This window comes from Cygnus atratus, chromosome 1, assembly GCF_013377495.2.
Source record: "Cygnus atratus isolate AKBS03 ecotype Queensland, Australia chromosome 1, CAtr_DNAZoo_HiC_assembly, whole genome shotgun sequence".
In the NCBI taxonomy this organism is placed as follows: Eukaryota; Metazoa; Chordata; class Aves; order Anseriformes; family Anatidae; genus Cygnus; species Cygnus atratus.
This window is the reverse complement of record NC_066362.1, coordinates 95,270,000-95,295,032: the sequence shown is the minus strand read 5'-3', so window position 1 is coordinate 95,295,032 and position 25,033 is coordinate 95,270,000. Positions and strand designations below refer to the sequence as shown.

Genomic DNA, 25,033 nt, shown 5'->3' with positions numbered 1-25,033 from the left:
AATGTGGAGAAGTTGCTAAGGCTTCTGTCTGGTTTTTTTTGTTTGTTTGTTTGTTTGTTTGTTTGTTTTTCATATCTCTTTTTAAGCATCCGTACCCAAAATGCAAAGTGAGAGGGAATCCCAGAGCTCCCTCTTGAAGACCAGCAGCCAGCCACGTTTTAAACTCCTTCTCTGCTTTCTCCTCGTATTTAGAGCAGCGCCTGCAGGTTAGCCGTGCCCATCTAAAAGTTTGCGTACAGGAGATGCTCATGGCCCCCATGGGGAATTTATGGGTTCGCTGCTGTGGCTGTAACCCTATTTGCTATACAGAGGACATATTTAAAACACGGGGAAGATACCTGCCTTGCACAGTCAATTCACCCCCAGCCTTGCTGCCACAAGCTAGGGGAGGGGGCAATGGTGTGTGTATGCCCTGAAACACGGAGAAAGTCCCCATCCTCTGACAAGGGATGGTTTTGGCAGGGTAGGGTGCCAGCAGCCGCGTTACCTGCCGCCTGAATTCTGCGGGGGAGCGGGCGCCTGTCCGCACCTTTCCGAAGAGGACTTTGTAGAAGTGTCATAAATACCTCCCCTGCCTGCCACGCAGTGCTGCCACCACGCTGTTTATCTCCAGGATTAATCCATTCGAGCTGCGCTTCAGATTGCAACCCGGGCTAGAACGAATAGATTGCTTTGCCACCTATTTTTAGGTATAACTTTTTTTTCCGTTCCCGGTGCCTGGGACTCATCTATTCCACTACCTGGCACTGCCTTCTCGCAGCATCTCTGTACGTATCGAGCAGATACTCAATTTATCTGTGTGGATGTAGACATCCATAGCAGAGATACGCTCCCGGAGCTTGTGTAGTCCCAGAATCAGAGATTTCCACCGATCCACCAGGAAAAATTCAGCTGAGTGGCGCCGCAGTCTCGCTTTCTATGGCCAGAAGTAGCAGGGGAATCTGAACTCCCCTTGCCACCCTGCAGGGACAGGTAGACATGAGGGCTCCAGGAACGTGTGCATCTTTGCGTCGGTGAAACCTTGTGGGGCATGTAAAAAGGCGAGGGAAGGGATCTCCCAGCTTTTTGGAGAGGGCCCCCGGTATAACGCCATCTGACTCGGTACTTTTTGTTTGGTGGTAAGTTTTAATAGTTATCCTTTGAGGATTTTCCAGGCTGGCTTATCTGAATACACCAACAGTCTTTTTTGTAATATTCGCATTTCCCCTTTGGTTCAGCCGAGCCCACTGACAGATCATTCAAATTCAATTGTTTTATGTCTAAGCCGAACAGCTAATTAAAGTAGGGATGATTAACCTGACTGGCAGTGTCGCTCTCTCTCCCTCGCTCCCTCCCTCGCTCCCTCCCTCCCTCCCTCCTGTTCCAATCAGTCTTTTTCTCACACTCTCTCCCTCTCTCTCCCTCTCTCTGTCTTTTGCTCTACTGTGGTTTTTTTTTTTTTTTCCTCTCTCCTAAACGTGGTCTGCTTGCTGATGGCAGAATGGCACTCGGAGATTTGTGCATTGTGTCTGGTTTCCTACGGGCAGGCTGACCCAGTGCCTCTAGGGACTTATCAATAGACCACTCAGAAGAGACAGAGACAGGAGAAAGGAGGAGGGGTGGGGGGGTGGGGGGGAGAGAAAGAGAGAGAGAGGGAGAGGGAGAGAGAGAGAGAATCAATATCAAGAATAGAAGGAGCTCCGAAGCCATTTTTTTTTTTTTTTAAAGAAGTATCAGGACTTGGGAAGAGGGTGACAAAGAAGGTTTTTCAAAGAGGCAGTGGAGGAGGTTCTAATAAATTTGGAAGGAAACAGTTCCCTGTCTTGGGAAAAAAGGAGAACTCCTGGCTGATTAGCATTCACACCAGGTATGAGATGTTCCCTACCCCTTATCACTGTCGCAACCGAGATGGGAAAAGCTTTTTTTTTTTTCTTTTTTTTTCCTTTTTTTTTTTCTTTTTTCCTTTTTTTTATTTTTATTTTTTTCCCTCCCCTCTCTGCTCTTTAAGGAGCCGGAGCGAGCGTGTATTTTGGTATGTCTGTCGCTGGTGGCAGGGGGAGAGAGGAGCTGTGGGCATTGGCGTGCCGGGAGCAGGGAGAATGGAAGCAGGGCAGCGGGGAGGGGGCGGCGGGGAGCAGAGGCTGGCTGGAGCGCGGTACGGTGGCTCCTCTTTGTGCACCCCCGGGGGGGTTGCCCAAGTTCATTGCTAGCAGGTGGATTTAGGCAGGGAGTTACTTAACGCTTGACCGCCAGTTTTGAAAAAAAAAAAAAAAAGGAAAAAAAAAAAAAGACCTGCTTCCTATGTCTATTAAAGGAAGCTCCAATTTTTTCCCTCTCTCTCTCTCTCTCTCCTCTCTCTCTCTCTCTCTCTCTCTCTCGCTTCCCTCTCTTCCTAACCAGACAGCGGGAGGGTTTCTGGCTCCCAGCCAGCCCAAAAGCCTCTAAGTGTTTTGCACTTGTTTCAGGGAGCCCAGGGATTTTTTCAGCATTTTCACTAGAGAACAAAGAGTTCTTTACAAAGGAAGGGGGAGAGCGAGCTTAACGCTGGAGATATGTTTTTCTATTTTTATTAGGGATTTTTTTTTCCCTCCTAAAAAGAAAGAGACAGAAGCAAGGCAGAGAATGTGTGGCAGCAGCAAAATAGATTGAAAGGAAATTCAGTTCCCTTACCTCCAAATTGTAATTTGGAATTAATAAGAACAGGAATGGAAGGGGGACGAGACCAAGTGAGTTTGATATGTCATTCTTTTCTCCCTTTTTTCACTCTCTCTTTAAATCCGATTGCTGTTTTGCCAAGTTACCTATTCTTTTTTTTTTTTTTCTTTTTTTTTGGCATAGAAGTTGTACTGTGAGCAGTTTCTGTTTACTTAAAAAATTAAACAACAAATTCTTACCGGGGGAAGAAAAAAAGAAGGGAACAGGGTGATTTCGATGAAAAATAAATATGTTAGTGAGAACTGAAATCTTTCACTTTCTGTCACTTAGAAAAAAAGTTGGTAATGGCTTGTTGAAGCTGGGATCCTAAAATATAGATGGGGCACCAACGTCTGTGTCCATGGACTCAGTTTTTCCCTGACCATCTGTCTAAAAGTCACCTCTCATTTGCAGCTCAAATGATTAGTTGGAGCTCAGGGATTTTTTTGTTTGTTTGTTTGTTTGTTTGTTCCTCCTGGTAGATGGGACCCTCTCTCAAAGGGCTCCATTTCGTCCTCCGAGTTTACTTCTCTCATAGAGCCACAAATTGAGGATTTTGGGACGGACCACCTGGCACTAGAGATTTTTTGTTCTTCTGACTGTGTTTTTCATATATACACTCTTTGTGTATTCGCATGTGGAAAAGGCATAGACCTTTCCACGCACCGTATAGAAAAGGAATAATGCATCATATTTGAGGAGGTGTTTAGACTGGAAATTTATTGCATCTGGTATATAACATACATGATATCTTCTCTACACTGTCTTCTGTACAATGGTTAGGATGTTTGAGAATATATACCAGTGCAAATTCAGTAGCTTGGGGAAGTGCTTTATTTAGACAAATTCTGCCTTCCTTCCTTTATTGATTTGTATTTTCAGGGCTTTGACAAATTACCAGTCTCAAAACTGCATCGTATATCAGCTGTAACAGAAAACAAGAGAGGAAGCTGTAGATTATATCCACCCTGTAAGAATCATCAACACGCGCTATATAGAACTAGGTGAAATTACCAGAGAGTTACAACAGTCGTTCCTGGATGCAGAGCGTTATTGCTACAATACCTTAATTTTTATATTCATGCTGCAGGCTTCCCTCGGAAGAGGTCGTGTGTAACAGCAACGTAGGTATCACAGATGTATCTGTGGCACTGTTTTTGAGCAACATCTCTGTGTCGTGTGAGTGTACACTGAGAATTATTGCGTTTACAAATCCTCAGACGATGAAAAGGGGGGAAATTGCGTCCTTTTGCTCTGTCTGCACCGCTGTGGGAACACCACTGTGCCGTAGAGGCAAAAAGTCCCGGTGGACACAGCCCGTCCCTTGCAAAAGTGAAGTAAAACCAGCCATGGCGAGTGAAACCGCCAGCTAAAACACAGCTTGGTGTTTGCAGGGGCTTCCACCCCTCCAGATCTGCTGGCAGGGCCCTTCCCTCCCCAGGGCTCTGGCGGACACGGCTTTGGCAGCAGCAGGAGGGTGGCGAGCAGCCTTGAGCCCCCTGCTCCCAGCCCAGGGTCCCTTCCCTGCAGGTGCCCGGGGCACCCTGCTTTTACGTAGGCAGCGGGGATAGCAGCCTCCACTCGAAAGTACTTTGTGGGCTCCACCAGGTTTTGTAAAATGCTTGGTGGGGGACGGACGAAGCACCAAAAAGAGCTCGTTGTTCTGTTGGCAAGCCTAGGAAATAGATGAACTTTTGGCAAATCGCAAATCCCTTTCTTTTATTTTAAATCCTCCTTTTCCTCCTTCCTCTGGAGAGTTTTCCAGACTCCTGATGGTTTTCATGGTCTGAGTGTTTTCTGTGACTTCTCTCTATTGCTCTCTCACTCTTAAAAAGAAGAAAAAAAGAGAGAAAAAAAATCAGAGGAAAACTAAACAAAAGAGCACTGAAATGGGACTTGGCCTTTGAAGTTTTCCATAGGATAAGCAGTCTCTATTTTTTCCCTCCCTGAATCTTTTTTCTTCCTCCCTCCCTCCCTCCCTCTTTTTTCTTTTTTTTTTAATATAACATGCCTTTGTGAGCATTTTGTATCTGTAACCGTGGAGCTGGTGACAGAAGAGGGAGGGCAGACAGAGCTGAAATCTAGATTTAGTCCCCCTCAATCTCAACCAGAAAGCATCTCCCAGCAACTGTCCCTGCTTCCAGAAGTGCAGAGAAAGACGATAGCTGTCTTTTGGGGACTCTTCGTGGACCTGACCTGAGAGCAACACGTTCACAGTACAGGAGAAAAGAGGGAGAGGGCAAAAAAAATAAAATAAAAAGGGGAGAAAGAAAAGCTCTTTGAGCAGTCACACACTGGCTCTTTCTTCCTGTAGGCAATCCACTCCAGCTCCTGGCGACGTGTCCTGCACTATCAGATATCATATGACTCTTTATTTGGACTCCCGTTAGCAGTATGGGCCTGTTAGGAGTCTGTTTGTTTTCTTTTCCTTTCGTTTCCTTCTCCCCAGTTCCCCCCCGTTTTTACGTGCGCCTGTGTGAGTGTATTCCTTTTATAATCCCTCTTTTTGTGCTGAAGCTTTAGAGAAAAGAAGAAGAAGAAGAAAAAAACTTAATTATTTCCAAGGGCTGTTTTTAATCCTCTGCCAAAATTGGAGTTCATTGTAGAGTTGAAAAAAATAACTAACACCTTTCCTTTTTATTTCTCTCTTTTACCTCTTCCTCGTCCCTTTCTCTCACTTGTCGGTGTGTCCACACACACGTGCGTCTGTCCTTCCAGCTTTCCTGCGTTGGTCGGTGAAGTTAGGATGCACCTGTATCAGTCTCAGCAAGAACACAGAGCTGCCTATGGCTGCCCCTGCTAACCTGCGCCATTTGTTCCACTTCTGTAAACTTTTACCTGTTTTTTTTATTTAATTTGGGCACTTTCTACTCACTGACTTTGAAAAGCTGCTGGGTAGCGAGCCGTATGCTGGGCTTTTCTGCGTTTAGGTGAGCAACGGGGAAGTTAGCGCCGTCAGAAAATGAAATACTGTGCTCCAGGAATACAGGATAAAGTCCGAGGTATAAATTAGAGCTGCTTTATGCATGCCATCCACACAAGTTTGCTGTACCAGAACGCTGGTGCCTAATAATAGGACGGAAAGAGCCAGACAGCAACTAGGAATCGGAGGTGGATAGCCAAGTAGAAGAGCAATATTTATGATACTGAGTCACATTTTAGTTAAGTGAGATGACTTCTGCTCCTTTTTGTGCTGGTCTTAGCAATGCATTGTTTAGATAAACACTGCTTGAAAACTTTTTACCTGGAAATGCAAAGTCACGTCAACACAAACAATGAGTTGCCATAAAACATTAAATTGTTGCGAGAAAAAAGGTCTGTCTTTCCAAAACAGAGGTAATGTTTTGTTTTGATACTTTCTTATGCAATGTTTTCATTTCTGTTTTTGAACTAAGGATTTATTTTGTCAATTGTTTAGAATTGATTTCTAAAGGAAAAGGAAAAAAAATCCTTAAACATAATTCAAAATGAGAGGGTTTGGGGGGGGGGTGCTATTGAGATTGTTTGGGAGGAATTCAGTGTTTGTTTGTTTCATTTTTGTGCACCCTGAATTGTAATATACTTTGGCAAGCAAATGAGAAAATGAGCTTTTTACACTACTTCGCTCCCTCTGTAATTTCTGCTGTGTCTTTGTGAAACTCAGCGTTGTTTCCATCTGAATTTGGTACGATCGTCAAAGCTGAAATCCTGTTGGCTCCGCAGAGACACAAAGGAGTTAGTGACACTTTCTGTAAGAGGTGGGTGCTTTGGCTGGCCAGCCGTGCCACCACTTGCACTGCTCCGCCGCTGGCTGGGCTCGGGCCGATTGCCCCACTCCAGGGGGAAGTACGTGTGTGTGTTGTTGCCCGTTTATACAGTTTGTACTGACACTCCTGTTAGCGTAGCTAACTATATTCTATAAGTTTTAGCATTTCCTCGCTGCTGTATACTTAGGCCGGTGTACAAAAGCAGTCTTGTATGCGAGGTAGATACAGAGTACAGATTTTTTGTTACAAATCCAGGAACAACTGTAATTCGCTCATGCTGTTGAACCACATCTAGGTGGTGGTGTTTCTTTTTTCTTATCTAGCTGAGACACCTTCCCACTGAAGCCAGTACAGGTTTTCCTGAGAAGGGGCTAATTAAAAACAGAGCTAGAACATCGGGATTTCGGGTGATCCCCTTGAACTGGACACCACGCAACATGCAGTGTGTGTTCTCTGTGGTGGCGTTGTTAGACATGAGTTGAGATGTCTCCTGCAGCCTGAAACTTTATATGTCTCCAGATCTTTCAGAAAATTACCAGTGGACTAAAGTGTCACTTATTTACTCTCAACAGCAGATCCTTCCTTTTCACTGGTAATCTGAATGAGAAGGAAGAGCATCTTTGACCTCAGACAATATTTTGAGGCTTCTTGCCTTTTCTCTCTTACTCTAGCAACTTGAAACCGGCTTTGTTTTAACATTTTGTGCTGAGGCACATTCGTGGTCCTGAGGCAGGAATTACGGACTTTGCTGAAAGAAATTTGGTTTTGAAATAAGTGTTACGAACATTTAAAAACTGCATGCTGTTCATGCATGGTACATTATGTTCCCTGCTACCCTACGCACGCTCCAGCCCTCTGAGCCGTCATAGCTGCTGATTTTTATTTGTGAGCTTGTTCTCGTAGTCGCCTGTGAATTCGGTCGCCTCAACAGTCAGCAAACAGCTCAGAGGCAAGGCTGAAGCTGGAGAGCTGTGGCCGTGCGAGGTCTTGCAGGTTTGTGGCCATTTCGGCAGCTTGGTGTTCGGCAACTTTAGTGAAAGAAAAAGATGTGAAAGAAAAAGAGCTCTTCTCAAACTTCTGGGACTTTGCATCTTATTTCAAAGTTACTCTAAGCTCAAATAATGGTAAAACACATATTTAGCTACCTAGTTGCATAAATACAGTGAAGGGTCGCAGAAATTTTAAAGCCAAGTGCTGCAGTTAGGTTTCCAAGCGCGGCTCTGGGCTGGGCAGGGTAGGCCAGATCCGTTGCTAATGAAGTTTTGTTAGCATAACTTGAAATCGGTGGAATTGCACCAAAGTTGTGCTTTGACTTGGCTTAATTTCACAGCTTTCATCTGACTTTTTTTTCACAAGCCAGCCCAATCCGGATCTATTCAGTGCTTGGGAGGGTGATAGCCAAGGGACAAAACAGCTTGTCTAACACATGTCTCTTTAGTGCACCAGTGTGTGGCTCGTGGGGCCTCAGATGGGATCACCACCGCTAAGAGAAATACATTTTCCAGCGGCATAATAGGTTGTCCTGTTGCTTCCCTGTGTCAGGGATCTCTAGTTCAGCACTCGGTGAAAACATCTGCCTGCAGAAGAGGTTTCCCTTTCATTTAACGTTTCATTAGTGCATGAAACTCATGTAAATCTGATGTGGCCAGTAGAAGGAACAAATTCAGGTTTATTTTTGCCAGGACGCATGTATTTATTCTGTGTCTGTATTAGTGTTATGGTGAGGTGATATTTCAACCTAAACACCAATTTCAGTGGTTTACCACTAAAAAAGCTAGCTGAGTTGAAATGTCAAGGACTCATTCCAAGCTCAGAGGTGAAGCTTATATTATTTTGGAAAATATGAAGAAAGTCTTGGTTACTTTTTTCTTTTTTTCTTTTTTTTTTTTCATGTGTGTTGGACAGTCACACTAAGACAGGAGCATTTTCTGGTTAACTAATTACTGAAACCCATTAATTTTTCCCCTCTCATTCTATTTTTAATTTTTAGTGTTTCTTCAATACAAAATTAAAATTATAAGGAGCTAATTTCCTTAAACTAATTAGACTTAGAATTTTAATCTCACAAAACCCAGGAAATTCCAAGCGATGTTTTTTTGTAACTCTGCCATGTTGCACATGCCTCTCTCCTCTTTGAAACCCTTGTATTGGCCTTCAAAAAATCCTGGGAAAACACTCAACACTTGCCTGAGCCAGCCTTGTCGGTCCAAACCCTCCCGAACTTCTGTCATTATTAGGCATCCAGATCCAGATTTTCTGATTTGAGCTCATCTCTTTTGAAAATAACAACATGGAATTTCCAGACATCTCTTTATACGAACTTAATATTTAAACAAAAATTAATAAATCTGAGTGATTATGTTTCCACTGAAGCCAGCAGAAGCAGAATCCACTTCCTCTGGGTAAAATTTCTCATGGCACTTTCCAGAACTTAATTTTTGCTTGGATAGCCTTTTCAGTTTTGACCATCTGAAGAGCAGTGAGTTAGTTACATAGGATATTCTTTATGTAGTCCTTTGAATAGAACCCATAAAACTTTGACCTGGTAATTTCAACTACATATCCCATAAAGCCTAAAGAGCTAGCGTGAGAAACAATTTTTTCCCCTCCTCCCAGAAAAAAATGGTTTTGTGATGATTTCTTTGGCCGGAGAATCAGGAAATACCAATGAAAACTGTGTAGGAAGATGCCAGAGTCTTCTTCAGTGAGATCAGCTGTTCTTTATATATATATATATTATTTTTTTTTTTGGTTGGTTGGTTGGTTGTGACTTTTTTTTTGGCTTGTTGAGATATATCCCCATAATCTTCAGAAGCCACAGAAAATCGTCAGTGCCACAATAACCCTGTAAAGCTGGAAGGAGCAAAACAGAGCTCATCTGAGGCTGTCTTCCCCACTAATGATATGAGCCAGCAAGTTGGTTTTGTTCTTTAGTTTATGCTATTGCCTGCACGTTGCTGAAGCACCAGGGTGTACACTGCGAGGCATCTTCCTCTCTGTTACTAGTCATTTTTTCCCTCCTGGTCCAGTTCTCCAACTTTTGTTTGCATGAAATTGCCACCAAATTCAGGATGAAACCTCTGTCTGGAAAGCATGGCGGAATTGATGCTCTTAGAGTGTCTGCTGCTGATGCAGTTAAAAATGCAATCTCTCACTCAAACAAACAAAAAGATATATAGCAGAAAGCAAAAGGGAACATTTATTTTGAAGCCTCTTAATTTTGTGTTAACCTCATGTCAGACATCGTAAGACTGTTCTGATGCTTGCTTTGGAGGACTTTCAGGAAACTCTGTAGAGCTGCACAAAGCAGAAACAGAGACTGAGAAGCTCTCTTTTTTTCTGATCAAAACGAGATAATGTGCCAACAAATGATGACAGAAACCTGGAGAGCTGTAGGTGCTCCCTTTTGTCAGAGATATAAAATAGAGATTCAGACCGCCGTTAAAGATTGCATAATGTCCTGGCTAAATTTCAATTAAGGTAATTATATTTGGCCTCCTTGAATTCCCTCTGAAGTGTCAGTTGGGTACGGTGATATTCACTTCCTGGCCTGAACCATATCATTATGGTGTGGAGCGTAGTTAAGCAGCTGCCACTTCCCGCTCCGGGGACGGCTGCATTTCAGTGTTGAGCAAAGTAACTACCTTGGAATTTGGTCAGAACAACATTAGCAAACACTTCTGTCCCGTACCTTCATTTGTCTCACAATGTTTGATAAAAAAACTGATGACCTGAGCCCCTTCCCTTGTGCAGCCTCGTGGTATTTGTAAGATTTATCTCCATTTTGGAGAGGAGGAAACCGAGGCATGGAGATGTTGAGTGACTTTTCTCAGTGCACAGCAAGTCAGCATCAGAGCCAGGAAGATAACTTGGGAATCCTGGATCCCAGTTCCATGCTGTAACTGCTAGGAAACACTACCCCTCCAAATGCAAGTTATTGTTATTAAGATGTGGTTTATCTTTCATGTGAGTTGCCATCTGTTATATTGCCTACTTGCTATTAGTTACGAAAGCTATTCACATTTTAAACTGTTTTGTGTTCTCACAGCTACTTAAGTCCGCAGTATACTTTTTGACAACAGTAACAGCACTTCTCATGTGAAAGTACTGGACAAATATTAACTCATGTTTTCTTAGTAAATTTTTGCAATGCCATAAACCCACGGTTAAAAATGAATTTAAACAGAGCTTGAAAAGTCCACTTACTTGGTGCTGGTTTGTTCCATTTCTGTTAGCCGTACCATAGTTAAGACATGACTCTATTTTCTCATAGTTATGATGATGAAGATGAATTTCCAAATGGTAATTGAATGTAAATTGAGTGACTGATAACTCTATGTGTCTTGGGCCTAGCAGCTCTGTGGCTGCTAAGATCTTTCTAAGATGTAGTAGAAAAAATGTATTAATCTTGAGCTCTTACTGATGCTTCTGGGGACCTCAATGAGCCAAGGAGAAGTAGGTCAATTTTATTGGAGGCAGTCTGGAAAAGCCCTGAGCAGTCACTGGGGCAGGGACTGTAGCTGTGAAATGAGAAAAGACTCTTGAAAAATAAAAATTTCTGTGTTTTTCTCTCTGCATATGGATGGGTTGTAGGGGAACGCAATCACCATTTTTAGGACAACCAGAAAGCCCTGGCTTGGGAAGCGGAAACCCCAGCAAAAAGGGAGAAATATCCTTGTAGGTGAGGAGGGAAGGAGTTGTCCCAGAGTGTCCAACATGTACTAGCAGGTGGGAGCAATGGGTGAGACTGCCAAGCAAACTCAGAGGCAGCTTGGATGCTGGTGCCTTTTCATCTCTGAAGATGGTCAAGCAGCAAGGACCCTTGTGGTAGTCCTATCTAGTTCCCTTCATGTGGTAAAGCCCAATGCATTTATTAAAGCTCATATCTTTATCTTTCAGAAAGAGGTAATCTTGAATTCCTTAAGTAAAGCCTGACCGCTTATTTAAGTCAACTGTTCCAAAGTTTAATGTCTGTTTCATTTCTACTGAATCTGAATTTGTCGTCTAACTTCAGCTACTCCTTTGCCTGATGTATCAAGGAGCCCTCTACTGTCAGAAATCTTCTCCCCATACTTGGTATTAATAAACTTCGCTGGTCAGGCTGGTTGATGATGAATTTTTGACAGCCACGGTACAGTGTGAAGGTATGGGATACTAACTAGTGGAATTTGAAGTGAGATGTGAGGAATTATTGGTGTCAGAAGAAATGGCAAAACCAAGAAGAGAAGCAATATGCAGAAACAGTGGGGGTTTTTTTTTGAGGTGAGGCAGAAATGAAAGAAATACATGAGACAAGGTGAAGATCCAGCTGTAAAGAGGGAAAAAGGCAGGAAAATAAGAGCAAAGGTCTACAGAATAGATACAGAGAATAGTGTGAAGAGAGAAGCATCATAAAGCTATTAAAATACAGTAAAGAAACAAATATAGTCTGTAATGGTCAATAAGGTCAGGACAAATGGGGAATACCAAATTATGTTAAGAAAGTAACAAAAAGTAAGTGGTAATTCACCTTGGGTAGTAGGGACTAACGCTTCTCAGTCAGTGGGTAGTTTCCTATCTCACAGGAGGCCACCGGGCTTAGCTCATTATGGCTTTGAAAATGTACTGCTTAATCTTCATGTTAGTGAGGGGCTGGTATGGTTTTAAAGGGTCCGAACGCATTCAGACTCTGTGAAAAAGACTGGCCAAATTTTCTGCCCAAGGCCCCTCTGTGTTCAGGATTAAAACTCCAGTGTTCAGGGCGTAACGAAAGGGAGGCCTAATTAGGCGAGAGAAAGCTCTTCGTACATACATAGCTATTTTTTTTTCTAATGACAAAGAAACAAAGAACAGGGTAAAACTTTCTGAGGGTAACTGTACTTTAGGTTTTCTCAAGTTCCCTCTATCCCCGTCAGCCTCCTCTGTAACGGGACCACTGCTCGCACCAGGGGCTGGAGCATCACGGGTTGGACCCATTCCTCACCCCAGTGCTCTCGCGCCGCACAGCCTCGGACAAGTCACTTAGTGCCCTTGTTCCAAGGTGCTCCAAACCACTCTGAAACTAGCCAGTGGTTTCCTGCCTCAGGGGCAGCTGAGAAGATTGGATCAATATGGCCTGTAAAATGGTACGAAGCCATTAGGCGCAAGCAGTAAGGTTGCGTTCACCTTTGGTTTTCACATATCTCAGTATAAAGAGCTCTTGCATCTTCAACTCAAATTTTGTGTTGTTTCTCTCGTCTTCCTTCACCTCTGAAATAATTCTGGTAATGCTTGTCACTGGTGCTACAAAAGTGCCGTGTGTGAGTGTAATTAATTCTTTTCACTTTGAAGGTATTAGTGTTCTCTTCTCAGATCTTGATAAAATCCTCTGGCCAAGGTAAAATTCTGGTTGGTTTGTATTAAGAAAAAAAATAAATTTTTTTAAAGGACTTAGGTTTTCTTTTCAAAACACATGCCAGCTACTAACTGATCTGGGAAAATAGTGAGACAAAAGATAATTTCTAAGTTGCCATTGTAGGCCAAGCACTGAAATGCTGCCAATCTGGACCAATCAGAGTTAGCTTTCAAGAAGATACATGCTTTTGTCATACACTTAAAGATGGGGAAAAAAAAAAAAAAGCCAGCCCTTCAAACTGGTTTTGTGTAGCTGACTTGTCACTGATTTGAATGAAGTCCATGGAAGTAAACTCCACCACATTCACTACTTGCTAGAAACACTTCCCTGGGTATTCTTGTTGATTGATGGATCACTGAGGGTTGTATTCTGACATCTTTCAAACAAGGCTATCCCCTTGCATTTGTGCAAGAAAAGAAAAGGAAAAAAAAATTACTCAGAAGGAGAAAAAAGCAAAAAACTGTTGGAAACATGAAAGTCATTTCTAAAGCCGTTTCTGCCTGTCACTGGTATGAGAAGAATTTTCATTCTCCTTAAGGCTATTTAAAATATACTTTGGGGCTAAAATAACAGAGAAGATGATCCAATCCATTCTCAGCCCTGAAACCACAATGGGTAACAGATCCTCATTGCCACACCGCATCCAATGAGATAGCTTACTGGAAGAATTGGTCAAGAAACTTCATCACTGATTGCAAAAAAAAGGAAAGTAAAAAATAAATGAAAATGTTCTCTTTCCCTTTCCTCTCACTCTTTTCTTCAGGGCAGAAAAAAAAATGTTTTTATTGTTTAATCAAAGATAACTCTCAGTTTCAGTTGCTTCAATTTCTGTGAAATTTAGTTCTTCTTTTTTTTTTCCTGAGATTAAATACCAGAAAACCGTGAAAGCAGTTAAAATTTTCATTAAAATTTTGCATTTTTAATTTGGTATAGAAGGTTGTTCTCTCACTTTTTGCTGCCCTCCTGCCTCTCTTTTCCATATTCATGCACAGACTCCTGGCTGACTCTGAATGGCACTTAACCGCTACACTCATTAGAATGAGCAAGTGGCAGCTCCATAACTTTGTTGATTTAAGGTGAGATCATGCTAGGGACCACCCTGGATTCTGGAAATCACACTGCTTCTTGAAGATATTCTTTGTGAAGCAAGTAAGGAAAATGATAGCATCACTTCTAATCAGGATGAATATCATTGCAGTCAGCAGTAGGTGTCGCAAGCTATATGGGTACATCAGGGATCTGACATTAAAACTCTTGTGTACATAATGTTTCTGTCAGTCATGCATAATCCCCCATTTCTCTGTTTTGGCTTGTTTTCCACATTAGGACATCTTGGCACAGGTAATAAACCTACCTTTCTTTCATTTATTAGAGAGATTACTTAAGGAGTTATGTATGTAGATGGCACCGATATTTGGAGTCATCCCTGATGAAAGACCAACGCTGCTGGCATGGTCTGAGCTAACATTTATCTCCATGTTGAAGGCATGCTTTTTCTTCAAAGCATTCAAAGACAACAGTGAAATTAGGATGCTCTGTGATGATGAAATTAAAAGCTATCATTTTAGAATAGGTGTTGATACTGTTTTTCTGTCTACCTGTAGCACCTTTAGTACTCAGCTGAATGGTGGGAACATTAAGGAGGAAAACTAAATGTGCATTATTGACCAGATGGGTGCATCTGCTTTGTTACTTTCCCACTGTTTTGTATTTGAGCTGTTTATTTTCAGTGTCTGGCTGTCAGTCATCACATGAAGTAGAAATGAAAGACTCTTCCCCTGCTATCGGACCTAAAGTCACAGGTGGACCAGTTTCCCTGGGTCACTCTGACATTTAGTTCTCTCTCCCCTAGTTTCTGTCCTCTCTAGGTACAGTTCTGCAATTGGGATTGCAGTTGAATCTACTTCCAAGAAATGCAGACAAAAGAGAGACAGAAATTTATCTCAGTGGGATTAGAGGAAGCCTTGAGTGATCTGACCCGATCAACAAACATCAGGAAGCATTGCCGCTTGTGGAAACGTAAATGCTTCGTTATTGCTGTTAGACAGATCCACCTCCATAAAACACCTGGAAGTGGTCCACAGACCACAGCCAGAATGTCACTGAGGTTGATTTTTTTTCAAAAATGAGGAGAGAGAGCAGATTTTAGAGATAAATTGATTATCAAGTAGGGTGAGGAAGTAATCTGTCACATCCGAGTCTCATGTAGAAACCAAGTATGTTATAGGGCGATGTCCCTTTCCTTGGATGTTGACCACTCTAGGGGGAAGGACATCAGACTGCCCAAAGCATTACTTTGATGAGAGGAGCTCACAGGAGAGATATGTTGCTTGCGGCGAGGCTGAAGGTGAATGAGGTAACCACGGAGTGTGCTGCTACGGATGTGGATTGTGGGAAGCACTGCTAATAGAGGGGGCAGCTGGTTGGATTGAGCATGGCAACACCAGGGACTAGCTGTTCTCTTTCACCATCCCAGGGTGAGGTTAAATCTGCTGCTAGTAGTAATGGAGAATAGTTGATACAGATCAGACTCGGCCGAAGTAACAGCATTGGCATCGGGAGTAGAAAGTTTTACAGATTTCTGTGTGTGCACTTGCTACTGGTGTTCCTGGTGGGTGGCTGAATCATCCTGATGGCATTCAACAGGAACCAGCTGCTGAGAATATTAAAATGCAAGCATTTATTCCTCTAGAGAGACAGTAGCATCTGCAAAGTTTTCCTGTCTTGATAGTACAGATAATCCCAGGGAGTATTCTCTAGTAGTTTTTAACTCTCAATTCATTTATGCATTTTCTTTAAAGCCGTATGTGCTTTGTGTCTGCTCAGAGAGGCAAGCCTAGTCTTAGATCTGAGGCCTCAACAGGTCCCAAGCAGGTAGTTCGCAAGCCCTCTGCTCAGGCTGAGGAACCTTATGTACGAAAAAGAAGCTGGGCTTTCCCTTCTTCTTCCCTCTCCTCCCATGTTTTGTTCTGGTTTTGTTTTCACCCTCCTTCTCTCAGGAAGGACGCCTTGGAGGCAGGTGTGCAACAGAGCAAGAGTCCTCTGCCGTGCCCCAGTCCTGTGACTTGCCTATCAGTGTGCGGTTTGGCTTAAAATTCATCGTGACAGCAATTGTAAGAAACGGTAAAAATTGCAAGAGAGTGATTTACTGAGCTAATAGATGAGGATGTTGAGCATACACCCATTGTTGTTTGTATTTGCTGTCATTAACCCCATCAGGAACAGGGAGTACTCAGCACCCCCCAGAAGCAGGCTCTGAGTCCAACAGCCGTAATACAGAAACTCATAACCAGCACATCTGATGGAAGGGAAAAATAAGATAGTAGCAACAGTGGGAAAATAAGACGACAATTTCTCCTTTTAAGCCTTTTGCTCAGCTCTGCACATCTCTTCTGCTTTCCTTACAACGTGTTCTCATGCTAATAGTGTGTGAATTCACATGCTAACGGTATTCATAGGAAGGGAATGGCAGAGATTCTGCCCGTGACATATGATGTGAGAAAAGGTGCAGGATTGTTTTATGGGGAAAGGGAAACGCAGTTCTTACAAGTGCGGCTGCAGTGTTGGCACGAAGAGGAGAAACAAGCTGTAGTCAGCCAGAGCTGTGGCAAAAGCAAGGGTGGGGATTGTGAGCTTATTTAAAAGGCAGCATAATTTGGTGTGCTCATCCATGTAGCATTTTATGAAGGTATTTTAGCCTTTTCTAAATAACCTTGTGTGAAATACCTGCCTAACTGCAAGGCAGTGAATAGTTTGGCCCTGTTTCTCCAAGCTGGAGTGCTAGCACATCTGAGTTAAAAGAACCAGTTCTCCCAGCACAGCAAACCTCCATTCCTGCGTCCACTTTTCATCATCCCCAGTCATCCTCAGAGCCTGGCAGGATGTGTCAACAAGTCAAGGTTTTGACAGGATCTTACAGACGCAACAAGAGAAGCTGCAAACACTACTCTCCAGAGTTTATTGATAGCCTCTCTCGTGATGTGACAGGCCAAGGAAAGCTGTTGTAGGAGAGGTGACAGCAACAGCAGCACTTTATAGCCTTTCCTGATTTTAGCTTTGCCTTGGAAAGAGCTGCTGAAACCTCTTAGTGGTGTTAAGACATATAGTTTAATCTCAGTGAGGCATCACAGTGATGATGCATACATCAAAGACTCTGTTGTGCTTTCCCCTTTTTGTGTGAATTATGTTTGCTCATTTATTTAAAAAAATAGCATAATGATTTCAATTTTAAGAGGCTTAAGCCCAAAGCTTTGGAAAGTCTTAACAAAGAATGATTTAATGAACTGGCTATTGTGTTTATTGTTATGCTCAGCTACTTAAGTATGTCATAGGCTCTGCAATACAAACAATTAATGGTCAAGCTTCTGAGCTCAAGTGCTAAGGTCTTCTGCTTTTAGAAAAGGAGAAGTAGCATTTGAGGTCTGTTCCCACTTAAGCAGTAGTGCAATAAAACTCCAGTGGATTTAGACTTAATGGCTTGGAGTTGGATTTGTTGTTTGTTTGTTGGTACAACAAAATAAAGTAGAACTTAATCCTGAATAAGAGCAGCACCAGGAAAAAAACACATCTCTCTTAAAATTGTCCCAGGCAAAATATATTCTTGAGCTTCAGTAACACTGAAGATGTGAGTGAGTTTCACACCAGGACAGTAATGCCCACCAAACCTAGGGAGGGGTCTGATCCACACTGCATACTCTGAAAGCTCACGCTCTTAGACCTCAGGGCATCAGGTAGCTCTTAATGCAGCTCAGCTTATAGTATGAGGTTGGTAGGTTGGTATGCATTTTGAAAGCTATACAGCATGTTTCCCAACAACTCCTGGGGAATTGGATTCTCCAGTGCAATGTAGGTTATAGATATTCTTTAAAAAAGGATCAAATTTCTTTTTATTGTAACTCTTTTGCTTTTCAGTTTTATTATTTCTAGTGGGTCAGCTAACTTCAGTTCTAAGTAAAGAAGATAGGAAGCTTCACTTTCCTTTAATGCTTCTGTATTTTGTCGTGGGTACTTCATGTCTTCTGTTTTCACCGCTTGTCTGCACTTTATATTTACCAATGCAAAATGATAATGAGGAGATGGGGGTTAAAGAGAAATAATGAATGTTTGGAGCTGTGTATTGTCATCAAACAGCACGATCCTCCAGGACAATAGCCCCCACGTAGTCTAAGCAGGCAGCAAAGAGAAATCTGGGCAAAGAGAAATCTGGACACAGCTTCAGCCACTAAGAATGAAGTCAGAGCTACGATAATAAATTCCATCCTGAGAAGAAAGGAAAGTCAGAGGCTGCCAGTGGAGCAACTGACTTGGAGCTATCTGCGGAGCTATGACTTGGTTCTCCCTTTGCCATGCTGTGGCTGAAATCAAACTACGTCTGGGAGTTATTTACCTCTCTGGCCACAGGAAAATGGCAAGCCTGAAATTCCCGTCATTGCCGTCTGCGCAGCAAGCACTGCCCCATTTTAACCTCGGGATACTGTGACACCTGAGTGGTGAACTACACTAACACTGTAGTAAATATCGTGATGGTGATTGCTGCTGTGTTATGTTTTATTAGGAATGCTTTATGCAACTATTTGGGTCAAGCCCTCTGCTTTCTCCACTCGAGTCCAGCCAGTGGTTGTTTCCCCTGCCTGCTGTCTGTTCAGTCAGGCCGCTCGCAGTATCCTGCCCACAGCCTTTTGTTCTTCAGCTTCCACTTTGTGGGTGAGAGGAATGACCAGCAGTCACTGTGAGAGACAAAACTGAAATAGCTGGGAGTTCAAAAGTTGCCTGTTTCGGGTCATTATTGGTCTCTCTCTCTAGCTGGGAAAAGGAAATATAAACTCCAGGGGAAGCACCATTGCAGGTGTTAGGAATTTAGCACATCAGATGTGCTAAATGTGTGAAAGTTTGTTAAGGCCCTACACAAGGCAAATGGAGGAAGGAACTGAAGACCAGGGCACAATCGTGTGTTTGTCACAATATGTTTTAGGGAGATCTGAGTGATCCTTCGCAGAGGACTGAAGGATCCAGGAGTCATGGAACCGTTTTTGGCTCCTTGCAGTCTCTGATGTCCAAGTGCACAGAACATGGTGAACAAAAAAAGAGCAGTCAAAAAAGACACCTCTTCTCTCATATTTTTTCTGAAAATCTCAGTCACCCTATAGGGTAACTTCTGCATTAATAGCTTTCATTTCCAGCCGCAAGCAGTAGAACCACAAAGATAGACATTCATTCAAAGATTATGAAGACTTCATTATTTTTAGAAAGTTCATCACAGCGCATTTACAAGAACACTGTAAAGTATTTTCACAAATTAAACCTAAGCAGTTGTCAAAATAAATGAACAAAGTATGCTCTGTGATGCTTTATCCTTTATTTTTTTATATTTTGTATTGTCTGTTCAAGTGTTTGCTAATTTGAAAAATTCAGTTATTTGTGATAGGTCAGCATCCTAGCTGTTAGCTTGAATTAGCAGGATTGTATTTTTTTTTTTCTGACTAGATACACTCCTAATAGCAAAAGTATTAGCTGAAAGACATTTATGTTTGGGCTGGAAGACTGTGGTCACTAATCCAAAGGATTATTCCATGAGGCATTATCCTAAATGAATGTTTTCCCGAGCTGCCTGCTCTCTAAAAGGTCATGTCACTTCTGTGCTAGACTCCGCATCGAGCCACATTTCAGTGTTTGCAGGAGGAGAGATTCCAAAAGAAAGTGACGGAGGTGGCAGAACTGGGTGACATGTGGTAGGCATGTCAGCGAAGGGAACGGCATGCCACACACCTGCTTTGTGGCTCTGCCGTGCCACAAGTTAACATTTTGATGAGCAATTTCCATTCTGTTGTTTTCTCTCAACACATGGGGTTCAAAAAACAGTTAAAAGAAAACTGTACCCATTTGCTCATCCCAGAAGCCTGCAGATTCAGAAGTCTGCCAGATTAATTTTCACATATACAGTATTTCAGAGTTGAAATACACAGAGGAGTGCAGTTTATCTTTTGAAACTATAGTGTGATGGCTAAAGAAAAATAGGTGTACATTGCTCTAACTTCATGAAAAGCCTCTGCTTGATGGTTTATAATTGTCAAAAAAGAATAATTTTTTTTTCTGTAGTCAAAACCTTCTGAAGTTTCTCACGTCTATATAATAATCATGAATACTGACCTCTGTAGGAAGATTTTTTTCTCAGCAGCTGTATACAGAAATTAAAGAAGCACAGCAATCTTTTTGCTGGCTGCACATCTGTAAAGAACCTGATTTTAAAAGAGCTGCCTTTAAAGCACCGCTATGATGATAGAATATAATCACAGAATCATAGAACCACTGAACAGCTCAGGTTGGAAGGGACCTTAAAGACGATCCAGTTCCAACCCCCTGCCATCGGCAGGGATGCCACCCGCTAGATCAGGTTGCCCAAAGCCCTGTCCAGCCTGGTCTTGAACACCTCCAGGGATGGGGCATCCACAGCTTCGCTGGGCAACCTGTTCCAGTGCCTCAATAATCTATTGATCTGCTATGTTTTAACTTTTCACTTTTGCCCATACTTGCTCCTTAACACCCTCTTTGCGAGGGGAGGGAATGGAGAATGACTGCAGAATTTCATCAGCATGGGTGCAAGAAGTGATGCGGGTCTCAGAAACATTGTTACTCCGACCATGTATGTTAATCAGGAAAAAGCTTGCCCTTTGCTAATTTACCCTGAGAAGTAACTGTCATATGTCAGAGGAGAGAATTAGACTTGTATTTTCTAGTTAAACCTCTAATCTGATACTCATATAGCAGATCTTGTAGCAAATTTTGGCTACTGAAAATTTTCTGGCTAGCGGTAGGCCTGTATCTGTGTAATTGGAAAACAGAAGAGATTCTCTCACTTTAATCTGATGCTTATCTCCATCCTCCTTAAGGCAGGAGAAAAGCCAAGGGATTTAGCATCTTCCTTCTTTTCTTGCAACCTACTGAGACTAACTATGGTTAGAAGCTCTTCTTAATGCATTTTATAGCAGGATGTCCATGCTGCTAGAAGCCTTTTGTTGCTGAAGTTTGAAGCATTAAATCATTCAATAACCCCTTATTTTTGTCTTCCAGGAGAGCGTCAGCTTGTAAAAAGTGACATGATCAACACAGAAGTCAGCCTTTGACATGCCCTTTCACCCGCTGATCATGTTCATGCACTCACTACTAGAGCAGTTTAAAGGTTTTCAGTGACCTTTTAATAGAGGTAATTTCACCGGTCCCTTTCAAGGGGTCCACTTGATTATATATCAGTAAAGAGAGATGGTATTTGAGAATGGTTGATACGCTCACAATTTTTGTAAGCAAAGACCTTGACGAGTTGCTCCACAGTCAGTCTCCTTGGGCTAAAATTTCAACCTATTACATGGGGATTTAGCCACTCATTTCCCATAAACATCAATGGGAGTCATGTGGCTAAATCCCTGTGCAACACATTGAAAATGTATTCCCTTATGTTTAAACTCATTTTGATGCAGATGCTTTCTTCTGCAGGAAACAAGTGAAATGAAGAAGCCATTCATTTCTTTCATTTGTCTGCACCAAATCACCAAACCCCCAAATTATCTTCCCTTCTGCCTAGGTACCAGCGTATCCCACAGGATGTGCTGAATCTGTGTGTGACACTAAGTTAAGAGGGCAAGCTTCAAGACATTAGGACAATGGATGCTAATTTGTATTTATTACCTACTCATGTGTGGAAAAAATTGGGTGGATGACAGGCTGTCCCTTCACCCATGAGAACAAGATTTCTCATTTCTCTCAATTCTCCATCGTCTGCTGTATTACATATTAAAGGAGGGACCACATGCTGCTTTTTGTGGATTTAACTAGTGATCTTTGGCTGCAAGTTACAGTGTAGGATCTGCTCTTGGTTGATGTGGCTTTGCCGTACTCTCCCACAAGCTTAATGGATCTGCTATGATCACAACATGGAGATCATTCTGCTTTATTAAATTCCTTAGCGAGGAGGAGGAGGATCTTTTAGGCCAATTGTTAGAGGGAGGAAAATGAAAGGCTATCAGGATGTAGGCACAAATGCAAATATACTATTTCGAAATCATCGGGCATGATTTTCAATAATGGCATGTGTGAGTTAAGATGCAATTTTGTGCCCGAAAAGAATTGTGTTCATAATAAATGGCAGGTGCTTTTAAAGCATTTAAATATTGCATTTGCTATTTCCACCTGCACACCAGGTAACTGGGTATTAATATGCTCCTAGTTGAGCCCATGATTCATTGCAGGTGCAGTGCTCTGGAAATCAAGGATTGCATTGAGGTCCTGATGAAAATCATGCCCTCAGGCACATCTGTTCTCCATTTTGATCAACAAGCCAAAAATAAGACTTTTACTTCAATTACAGTTCATCTGATTTTGAACTTAATGATGCAACTCGAAGTCTATTGGCTTAGCTCCTGAGACCCAGGAAGGAGGATGTCTGGGACCTTGTCTATTCAGTGGAATAGAGGTTCCCATTAAATTCACTCTGATCTCATTACATGTCTTTTATTTGGTCAGAAGCTCTATTTTTGCTCTTCCTGGCCTTATTGAATCTGTTGTTGATTCATTGTGCAGACTTGGTATTAATGAAAAAGACTGCCTCACTCAGGTCTCTCCGGAGGGTGAGATTTTCCATAGCCCTGTGTCTGTACAACACGTTGGAAGCACAGACTCCGATGGCTTGCCTTGTGAAACTAGATTCGAGAGCAGCTTTATTAATAGGCTGATGAGATGTACCAGCTTGGCTAGGCTGTCTGCCTCCATAATGAGCGAGGGCTGTATTTTACTTACTTTAACGAACAGAAAAATCCTCAGTTATGCCTTTCCTGTCCCCGTGCTCTCCCTGCTCCACATTCCCATTTCAAAGACCTCTTTCAAGGTCTCTATTATCCCAGCTGCCTTTAGGTGTCACTCGAAGCTTTGGGTTCCTCCTGTTCATCCAGCCCTTTGTGTGCTTAGCTGTGCCCTGCCCTGCCATTCAGCTGCGCTGGCAGATGGGGACCCCACTGGTCACCCCCCATCTACTCAGTTCTTGACTGCCCCAGTTGTCCACACTCGCCGCATGTTTTCTGTTGCTAATGGAACATTTTTATTCACAGGGTTGGTGCAGTTTGGTGGTTAAGTAGGGCGCTTAGTTGAAGAAATGAAGGTAATTCATTTCAGTAGCTTTTCTCATTCGAAGGAGTGCTTGGTGTCAAAGGCTGGGTCCGTATTGCCAGATTTGAAACTCCACTGCAGGAGAGCACCGTTGTCCTAAAATGTGTAGGGGATGGTAGACCTGTATTTTTAACTTTCACAGGAGTGGAAGGGCTGACTTCTGTCCTGGTTTTGTCAGGCACCGTCAAGCTGTCCTAGCTCCCTCAGCTACTAGACTTCAGGAACTGTTAATCTGGTCTTTTCCGTTTTGAGGCTATCTGAACATTTTTGAGTGGGCCAAGTACTTTCTTGGCCTTGTGACTAAGCTTGGGTCGCTCATATGGTAAATCATTAATTTGGAGACTATATTCTGCCTTTGCTGGGAGTTAAGAATGGTGTTCTAATAGCTTCCTTCCATCTGGAACAGTCATAAACCAGATGGATAAAGGATTGGCACCACTTATTTTGACTCTTTACCCAATTCACCCTGTATAAAGGGACCTTGCAATATTTCCCAGACAATTGTTGCGTGTATCCAGAATCACAAGTGAAAAATATCAAGATCAGATGTGTGGGCTGCCATTTGGGGAAAGTTTTGGAGAGGTGAGCAATAAAAATTATCCCTTCCTTTAGCAATATTTTGTTGGAGATCATCATTAGGAGCCATATGCGAGATGGTTTTGTATCTAAGAATTATGTGAAAATTTAATTGTCTAATTTGAATTCCAAAGATTGGAGCACCTTGGGTTAAGCCAGTTCAGTGCAGGATTTATTTCTTGAACAGAATGGGAAGAGGTAGGTTACCAAGGTTGCTGTTTACAAAGATCTTGGCATCTTGTCTTACTGGATCCATTCTCTTCCTCCCTGTTTTCATGAAAATAAATTCATCACGCTGCATTTCATTGCATTCCTTTAATACGATTTAATAAAAATTAGAATATTATGAGAGCCTAAAAGTTGCACCTATAATTATTTACTTGGGTAAATTAAAATTATTAATATTTTCATTACAGAATGGCTGGAAGGAAGCAGTTGTTGCAAATAGCATATGTTGTAGGAGAAGATTTCCATTTATAACGTGTCTTTAAAGAACTGGTCTTTGGCCCGGGCCCACGCTGTAGTGTTTAGGAATTGTTTCAGAAACAGTTCTGATACTGCTGAATACCAAAACAGATACATTATGGTAGCCTACTTTATTTTTGCTTAAAGAAATGCAAAAAAAAAAAAAAAAAGATAATCCAGGAGAAGACTGTAAAACTCAGGTGGCAAAATAAAAAGATTCACAGAGGCTTCTTAAGCAGCCCAGAGGAGTCATGGAGACATGCATTGCACAGTGCAGGAATGAAGGGCCAGCATGCCTACATGGGCAAAGGTGTAGGAGGCTGTAGAAGCTGAACAAGTACTTTTCCTTAAGCATAAGTCTAAGCAGAGCCATCAGAAAGGTTGATAAGCCTCCAATAAAAGTTACAGAAAAAAGGACTCAACAGTGACTGGAAAAGAAAACGCATGGAAAGAGGTTCTGCACTTATGCTTGGGAGTCTGAGGGGGAAAGGGCAGGGCTATTATTAAAGAAGAGAGGAAACATTACAGGATAGGAAGGATGCAACGTTGTAAAGAATTTCTTTTCATTTGTCATCATTGTATATATTGGAAACTTTTATGACTTTCCACTGATTAACGTCCTTTTCAGACCACATTCAGCGAGGGTGTACAGAGAAGAAAACAACCGCAAGTAGTGGTGTATCATCTAGGATCTTGCTGCATATGAATCCTAGGGCACTCAGAGAACTGAGAAGGTGATGGTGCTCCTAGCCCAGAAAAAATGTAACCTGTTCTTGAAATTAGCTGGAGATACAAGGAGTTTCAAGGGTTGCTCTAATATTTTGAAAGACCAGGAGGTGATCTTATAAATGGATTTAGTAAAATGTGCTTCAGTAGTTTCTGAATTGTTTATTACTGTAGTTAAAAACATCCACGATTTTCGTAGGCTTCTAAGTCTTCGCTGGCTGTTTCCACTTGCTTGGAAGAATCTGTCAGTGCCTGATTGCTTAAATTCCTGCAGACTCCTGTTGTGAAGAGGAGAGCCCTCTGTTCTTGGCTGTCACCTCCA

The 25,033-nt window shown here is 42.3% G+C and overlaps 1 protein-coding gene across 24 annotated transcripts in view; it reads left to right on the top strand.

Annotated features, from left to right (window-relative positions):
• ZBTB20 (zinc finger and BTB domain containing 20) overlaps positions 1–25,033 on the top strand; it is a 453,552-nt gene that overhangs the window by 362,186 nt on the left and 66,333 nt on the right. For 2 of the 24 annotated variants that reach the window (XM_035541115.2, XM_035541101.2), the window contains one exon: positions 20,860–20,992. The exons of the other annotated variants lie outside the window; for them this stretch is intronic. The gene's annotated coding sequence lies outside the window, so the exon portion shown is untranslated. The remainder of the gene's footprint in view (positions 1–20,859; positions 20,993–25,033) is intronic. 24 annotated transcript variants of the gene reach the window in all.